A 9,100-nucleotide genomic window follows, 5' to 3' on the forward strand; every position below is an offset into this window, starting at 1 on the left:
TGAGTTTGGCCCGATATAAAGCTTTCCATGATCTTCTCAAGGTTAGACTTCTGGGGCACAACTTGCATAGGTTGATTTGGTTTTTGGGCTTGATAACCTTGCAGTCTCTGAGGTGCATGATTTTGGATAGGGTTCTGGTTTTTATAGGAGAAATTCGGATGATTTTTCCATCCAGGGTTATAAGTGTTTAAAAACGGGTTACCTTGGGCGTAATTCACTTGGTCGGTGTTTAGTTCGTTCAAAAGGTTACACTCTGCCGATTCGTGTCCTTTAGATCCACAGAGTTCGCACTCTGTGTGGACTACTGCTATGGTGTTGGTGTTTGTAGATATATGTTCGATCCTAAGGGATAAAGCGTCCATTTTCTCCTACATCGTGTCTAGAGAGCTTACCTCATGTATTCCACCTTGGGTCTCCTTTTTCTCTATTGATGCTCGTTCAGTTCCCCATTGATAATGGTTTTGGGCCATATCCTCAATTAGGTCACAAGCTTCTGGATAAGGTTTGTTCATCAGCGCGCCACCTGCGGCAGCGTCGATGCTCATCTTGGTATTATAATGGAGTCCATTGTTGAAGGTATGAACGATCAGCCATTGTTCTAGGCCACGGTGTGGGCAGACTCTTAATAGCTCTTTATATCTCTCCCAAGCTTCGAAAAGCGATTCTCCTTGGTTTTGAGCAAATCTAGTTATTTGGTTTCGAAGAACAACAATCTTACTAGGGGTAAATATCTAGCAAGGAATACTCTCCTAAGGTCTTCCCAGGTAGTTATTGAATTAGATGGAAGTGAATCTAGCCATGAACGTGCTCTATCCCTGAGGGATAAAGGATATAATCTTAAACAGATTGCATCGGGTGAAGCGCCGTTAGATTCAAAGGTGTCGGCTAGTTGGATAAAAACTTTTAAATGTTGATTCGGGTTTTTAGTAGCGAGACCCGCGTATTGGTTCTGTTGCACTAATTGCAACAAAGACGATTTTAGTTCGAAATTGTTAGCAGGTATAAGGGGGTTTACTATACTCGAACTACGTTCCTCATCAGAGGGTTGGGCGAATTCCTTAAGAGGTCTCCTATCGCAATTCTTGGCCATAGCTTTCTTAATTCGGATGAGTAAGAGGTGTGTACGAGTATAACGTTCGGGTTCCGCTAAAGGATCTACTAAATTTCTGGTACTACGGGTTCTTCACATTTACCGGCTAATAATGCCTTAGTCTATATGGTGTAACAACAAGGTACGAAATTTGACGAAGTTGGTCCCCGGCAACGGCGCCAAAAACTTGATCATCGTGATTCGCAAGTGCACGAATAACGTCAAAGCAATATAAAAGAATATCGATCCCACAGAGACCAATCGTCAATCTATCGATTACTATCGTTACGGTATTTATCTAAGGCGGTATAAAAGAGATATTGGGTTTGCAAAATAACGGAAAATAATAAATGCAGGTAAAGACAGGTTGAATGTAATTCACGTCAGTTAAGTGATGTTTCAATTGTCTAAATAGAACTACTTATGAGACAATATTTTCTACTCTTGAAAAGAATCCATTTAACAGGAACTGTCGCTTTCGCGTATTCAGAACTGAGTTTACCCTTAAATTAAGGTCTTTTATTGTCACTTATAAAAGGTGCGCAGAACGCTAAAGTAGTAAACTTATTTTTAAGAAATGAGACTCGTAAACTTAGTTGAAAAGTGATTTTAATTTGGAAAGTTTACCCAAGGAGTTTCCTGATTTTAACCCTATCAACGCGTCCGAAAATAGTTTCAAAATTAGTTTTTCCTTAAAGTGATAAAGATTCCTAGTTACTAAGCCAGGGTGCTTTCGCACTCCTCGAATAATTAAAACTAACCAAGTTTGTTTTAGAAAACTCAAGTTAAAAATCAAAACAGCCTTTAAAGTATTTCTATAGATTTCAATATGTGAAACATTACTTTAACCGCGATCCTTACATTCTAACCTTTAAAAGATTTAACCAGACATGGTAACACAAACAAACACAACGGTGTTAATCATGATGAAAAGTTTGTTTTAGAATGTGAGGCGTAGAGAGCGAGTAAAGTGCGTAAAATAAATAAAGTAAAGCGAGTGCGGGAAGTAAATAAAGTAAAGCGAGTGTGGGACATACATAAAGTAAAGAGAGTCCGGAAAATAAATAAAATAAAAGCTATGCGGAAAATAAATAAAATAAAGCGATGCGGGAAATAAATAAAATAAAAGCGATGCGGGAAATAAATAAAGTAAAGCGAGTGCGGAAAATAAATAAAATAAAAGCGATGCGGAAAATAAATAAAATAAAGCGATGCGGGAAATAAATAAAATAAAAGAGATGCGGGAAATATATAAAATAAAAGCGACGCGGGAAATAAATAAAATGAAAGCGATGTGGGAAATAAATAAATAAAGCGATAAACCTCTGACTCCTGAAGCTAAAGACGACAGCAACTCGAAGTGACCCAACTCAATCTCACAAAGGTGCGATAACCCCCCGATGTGATGGATTATCGCTATTACACATGATAAATATATGCTTAGTGTTGTAAAACTAAGTTGGATGATTAGAAAACGAAATGGAATGAGCTATTTATAGAGATTTTCAGCAGTTTGTAAAGACCATGGTGCCCTCCAACTTCTCCTTAGTGGGACTTAGTGGGAACGTGATTTACAAAGGTGGCGCCCGTCATCCCTTCATGGCGCCCGCCATGTGTGTAAATGGAGTGGATCATGGGAATGTGGCGGTTACCTCCTAGTTAAGGGATGATGACTCATGGCTTCCCCTATAGTGGCCGCCATGTGCAACGCCATGTGTGTAATTTTGCCGAAAAACCCTAATTTTAGGTCTTTTTGCTTTGTTTCTTCCAAAAGAGTCCGAAAGTGCTAAATATCTGAACACAAGAGAAAAGAGAGCATAATACAAACAAAATGATAATAAAGTCCCATTAAACATGTGAAATCCGAGTCAAAAACACGGTGTAATTCAGTGTGATCACATATCATGATTATGAAATATGGCAGATGGATGTCAAAACTGCTTTCCTTAATGGGAATCTTCTTGAGGATGTGTACATGACACAGCCTGAAGGATTTGACATACCAGAAGAAGCCCAAAAGATATGTAAGTTACAAAGATCAATCTATGGATTGAAGCAAGCTTCCAGAAGCTGGAATCTTCGTTTTAATGAAACAGTAAAACAATATGGATTCATCAAGAACGAAGATGAGCCTTGTGTCTACAAGAAGGTTAGTAGGAGCATGATCGTTTTCCTAGTATTATATGTAGATGACATATTACTCATTGGAAACAATGTCCCTACCCTACAACAAGTAAAGTCTTGGTTGGGGAAATGCTTTTCTATGAAGGACCTAGGTGAAGCATATGCTTTCTTTTAATTTTTTTGGTTCATTTTTAAATGAAGGTGTTACTGTGTTTGTTTTTACTTATTTATTTTAGTTTATTCATTTTGTTTTTAATTTTTTGGGCTTGAAAGTGTAGGTTTTGTTTTAAGCCCATTTAGTGATGACACCTCTTTTGTGTCTTCAAGTTACATTAACATTTTAAGTCTTTATTATTATTTTTCTTTCGATTTCAACAACTTTGTTGATTTTGTGAATTTACCATAAATTTTGTAAATAATATTTGTTGTGGTTCCTGTTTATTTCCATTGCGATAAATGAGATTTCGATCGGTTGGATTCGACAATTTTTATGTCGTTATACTGTCAGATTTTTTTATCGATACATTGATTATATTTCGCCGTGTTTTGATACATCACATACGGCATTTTGATTGTTGACAAATGCGCAAACCGGCTTTGAGCATATTACCTAGGGTTTTGTTTGTGTCTCAATTTCCATTTTCCTTGCACGTATTTGCATTATGTGACTTTGATTCACATTCTCGCATCACGATTTTGATCCGTCTACGTCCCAATTTTATTTCTTTTAATTTAAATTTTGAGTATGTTGTAAATATAATTTTTTGTGTTTGTTAATTTCTTCACACGACTTACTCTTGGGCCTTCTTACAATGAGACGGTTCTCTTGCACCTACACTCATGCATTTCTTAATCGTTGATTGGGCCCGATTTAATTATTGTATTATCTTGAATCCCCATTCGACAAAATGTACCCCCATTCCCATGATGTGTAATAATTTTACCGTTTTTATTTCTTTATTTGCTTGATTGTTTAGTTAGTACTAACACAAGAATAAAATCAACTTCTTTTCAAAAAGATCAAAAATAATGACTCGATCCAACGTTGCGTATTTTCTTAATAAACAAATTAATCTATTTCTATCCATTCCATTTCTTGTCAACTATTTCATTCAAATATTTCTCAATCATTCATCAAACGCTTGATTCAACGTCAAGTCACTTTAATAATAAAACTCAAAAATACTTAATCCTTATCAAACACTTTTCAATAAAGATGGAAAAGGAACAGGGTGGATACCATGAGCTCTTGAGACTAAGATTCGAGATGGATATCTCTCCCATCTTAGCTCTCGCCATCATCCAAAATTGCCAATGCGGTTTCGTCAAACCCTTTTCTCAACTAAATCTCAAAAACACATAAAAATATCAAACCTTTTTGCAAATAAGATGTAAACGGAACGTGTTGGATACCACACACTTCTGAGACTAGGATTCAAAATGGATATCTTGTTGATCCAAGCTCTCGCCATTACTCAATACAAATAAACCAATCAAACTATTTTCTCGCTGTCGTGCGATTGATCCTTAAACCCTTTTCTCAAACGAAAGGTATTTTGTTTCAAGATGATGCAAAGCAATGTTTCATCCACTTGAACGTGTGAGCAAGCTTGTGACGTTGCCCACGAATGTTGATTTGTAAATCCATTCGAATGTGATGCAAACATCCCCTTATCCATTTGTTTTGGGTAGTCCAACATTGTTTTCATCGATTAACATAAAGTAGCTTTCGCTAAAATCGACCAATAAACAAACATTTTCTACCTAGAACTACGTAAGCCTTAAGTTCTCTATTGCACCCGGAGATACGTAGGAGCAGGATTTGTAAATCTTGCCAGGCCCATTAATAAGAAACTTAGGTTTAGTCCCCTTCGTTGGAAAATCCAAAAACATTTTCTCTTTTTCTTTTCCTCTTTCCCACCTAATAACTCGAGAATCCTAAACATTTCGAGCTAACACTAACGCGTACAACCACTACGCCAAATAAGGGAAAAGAGGGCGCTTATTTTGGCCTATAACAGCGCTTTTAAGCGCCCTCTAATCTGGCGCTGGCATAGGTAAAGACAGCGCTTTGTTTTCCTGGAGAAAGCGTTGTCTAAAGGCCCACATTATAGTGCGCTTTATGAAAAAAGCGCCCTCTGGAGTGGTCCATAAAGGGACACCTTAGAGGGCGCTTTCTGGAAAAAGCGCCCTCTAAAGTTGTCAATGTAAAGTGTTTAGAGGGCGCTTTCTGGAAAAAGCGCCCTCTAAAGTTGTCAATGTAAAGTGTTTAGAGGGTGCTTATTTTTTTAAAATAACTAACACTTTAGAGGGCGCTTTCTGAAGAAAGCGCCCTCTAAAGTTGTCAATGTAAAGTGTTTAGAGGGCGCTTTCTGGACAAAGCGCCCTCTAAAGTTCTCAATGTAAAGTGTTTAGAGGGCGCTTCCTACAGAAAGCGCCCTCTAAAGTGTTAGTTATTTTAAAAAAAATTGTTTGAAAAACAGTGGATATTTAATTGGTAACCTGTTCGCATGCTGCAAAAGTGTAAAATTCATATTGATTTCATCCTTTAATCCAATGTTATACACCATTAATCCATTGATATATACAACATGAATCCATTTATATACAACATTAATCCTCCATATATACAACATTAATATATGATTCTTTGATCAACAATATACAACAACATATTCATGATTTAGTAAAAGTACAACAACAATATACAACATATATACAACAACAGCATACAACAACAACATTCCATACATATATGTACAACAATATACAACCTAGCTATATGATTCTTTGATCAACAATGAATTGACACAATTCATCCTTCATTTCATCCAAATGAGCTCTTGAGTAAGATTTGTATTCCTCAAAGTACTACAATTAAGAGAATAAAACATATTCATGATTTAGTAACAAATTAGATTAGTTATCCGATAATATTAAAATAAACCCTAAGTTATTATTCCATACCATTTTTGGGATGTCTATACGATTCAATGCAATGATATCTCTCATAAATCTCAATACAAAAAATCCGCAATCGACCGAATTATTTTGCTGAGGACACTACACAGAAAAACAAACAATATATATATAGTTAATTTCTTACAAACACTATTATAAGCAAAAAAACAAACACTATTATAAGAAAAAATAAGATACTTAATATATACCTGAACTCTGACCCAGGTAATGTCCTTCCTAATGCGGTAATTCTTTTTCGATCTAAATTTTAGTATTGCCCTAACAAAATAAAAACGTATATTGAGATCAATCTGACAGACATAATTAAATATAGAAATACACACGAATATTTAGGGGAATTTCACTTACGTGTCAACCGTCTTCTTCAAACCCGGATATTTACTCCAATAACCCGATAACGAATCGAGATAATACACTATTAGTCTCGAAAGATCCATAGCAACCAACACCCAGTGGCCACTGTAAAATAAAACAAAAATTTAGATGAATGAAAATTTTCTACGTAAAAGATATACATAGATTAGAATGAAATTATTAGAAAGAAAATCTAACCCGTTGCCAGAATTAAACGGTAAAAAATACAAACTGCGTGTAGTATTATCGTCGGCCGCCATGAATCTATCGACTAGATCATTCTTTACGGATGTTGGATTTTTCGATATTAACGTTGCGTTGACACGGGAAGCAGCAATAAAATTGAAACGGTTACACAATTCAGTTCCCCGCATCAATTTGTCATACATATACCTTAAATAGAAACATAATAAATATTAGACTACTCATTGAAATGTGTAAATAAATTGTTCAACTAAGTAAATTATAGATTGATCGGAGTACCATATATATGTATGAATGATAGCGATGCCTAATTCGTCGTGCTCAAAAAGTTGTTGCATGTCCTCCTTTCCAATTATTTCGAAATGAGCTTTTCCGAAAACACCTTCATCAAAATCTATACTACGAATGGACCCGTCCATAATATCGGACTCTTCCACCATTTTCTCAAGACGCATCATAATTTGAGATTTTGTCCCGGCCGTCGTTGGAATATCCTTCGTTGGAATATCCTTCGTTGGAATATCCTTCGTTGGAATATCCTTCGTTGGAATATCCTTACCATCGCTTTTCAACTTTCGACCGGGAACCTAAAAATTCATATAAAATAAATCATTACTTTTTGTGATGCAAAAGAATCGTTGTGTATATAATTCAATGGGTATATATATTTGTACCTCTTTTTGAGATGCAACCGACTCGATGCGTCTTGAAATCCCTTTACCAGCTTTAGGGGTGGGTCTTGTAGGAGTCTAACATTACCATGTAATAAGGATTGATTAAATATCATAATTGTAGCTGAATTGAAATGTGAATTCTAAATATTCATAATCATTTAGAACATATATACCTCGGCATCAGGGAAAATTAGATCTGACGGCCAACCAACAAAGGATCCGACTGCATCTCGCATCAACGTTGTCTCTGAAACAACGTCGGGTAATGGTAGACGGGCGTCCGTATCTAATACGAGGTCAACCGAAACTTTCATAAATCCCACCGGGAGGGGATTATGGTGAAGTAATTCACCCGAAGTATTGTGCACTTTTCCCTTGCCAACCATGCGATAAGTTGGTGACGATAGATACAGCTGACAAGGTGAAATGCCCTAAACCAATAATAAATGTTATTGTTAACTTGTATATGTGTCAAGTAAAAAAGTGCTATTTTAATTTCATAATAACATATATAATTACCTCGGGAAATTTCGGTTGATGATTGATACTAGCTCGGTCACTAGTATCTTTTGCCTCGGAAGCGCACCTTTCCTCTCTATACCTTGCATTCTCGTTTTGCAGTTGGAGTACTTGTGCCCTTAACTCCGCCAAGGTCTCCATCACCTCTTTGTTGGTAGGATTTTTTGTTTTTGTTTTTTTATAAAATGACGACGGAGTCACACCAAAACCCTTACCCCTCACACGACCGGAATACTCAGGAACATTTAGTACTCAACTAAGTACGCTCCTGCAATCCTGGACCTCGGTTGAAGGTACGGTTTGGGATAAAGTCTCCTGAAATATTATTAGAGGAGATTAAAAATGAATTATATGTCTAACAAAATTTTCGATATAATTAAAGAAATAATGTTACATATACTTACACATTCGTCATAAACATTTTGGACCGCTTCAACGACAGCCCCATCCTTCCCAACCCGAGCAGCCTTCCATAATACGTGGTCCGGAAGAGATGTTGCGTCACTTTTCTCCTCGGCTAGCTACACATTGAATTAGATTATAAGATCATCATTTATAACATATTGTGACAATGTATAAGCTCATAGCATTTGAATATACTCACAATTCTTTGTTGTAACCGTGCATAACCCGTACGCCCTTTTTTGTACGGATACGCGGGTTTTGATGCCCTTTTCCTATTTATGTCGCTTACTTCCTGGATAAAAAAGTTTAAGGCATATTAGAACCAAGTAACTTAACAATTGTATAATACCATAATTAATAGACATTACATGGAATTTTTCGTTTCTTCGTTTGGCGACAAAGTTATCCCATTCATCGGCTGAAATAATCTCGGCATACTTCATTGGCCGTTCTCCTTCAACAAATTTTCCTTCCTCATCATTGAGAAATTTGTTGCACAAAAAGGATCGAAATCCTCGGAGTCTTTTTCCGGCCAATTGAATACAATATTTTTGCCGGCTTTCATCGATGTGAAAGGATCTCTAAAAAACATACAAATGGAGTGTGTTATTATAAAGTAATATTATAACAATATATGGTTAACAAATAGTCAACAAAAAAAACATATAACAATATATGGTAAGTACCTGTATCTCCGACCATATTTTTTCCTTGCCAACCTTCAAGTCCGGACTTCTCCAATTATCAC

General features: G+C 36.2%; 1 non-coding gene across 1 annotated transcript; it reads left to right on the plus strand.

Annotated features, from left to right (window-relative positions):
- Window positions 1-600: 600 nt before the first annotated feature.
- Window positions 601-707, plus strand: LOC127089064 (small nucleolar RNA R71). The gene has a single exon (XR_007790843.1). It is a non-coding gene; the product is annotated as a small nucleolar RNA R71 (small nucleolar RNA).
- The last annotated feature ends 8,393 nt before the right edge of the window (window positions 708-9,100 follow it).

This window comes from Lathyrus oleraceus, chromosome 5 (genome assembly GCF_024323335.1).
Source record: "Lathyrus oleraceus cultivar Zhongwan6 chromosome 5, CAAS_Psat_ZW6_1.0, whole genome shotgun sequence".
Lineage (NCBI taxonomy): Eukaryota > Viridiplantae > Streptophyta > Magnoliopsida > Fabales > Fabaceae > Lathyrus > Lathyrus oleraceus.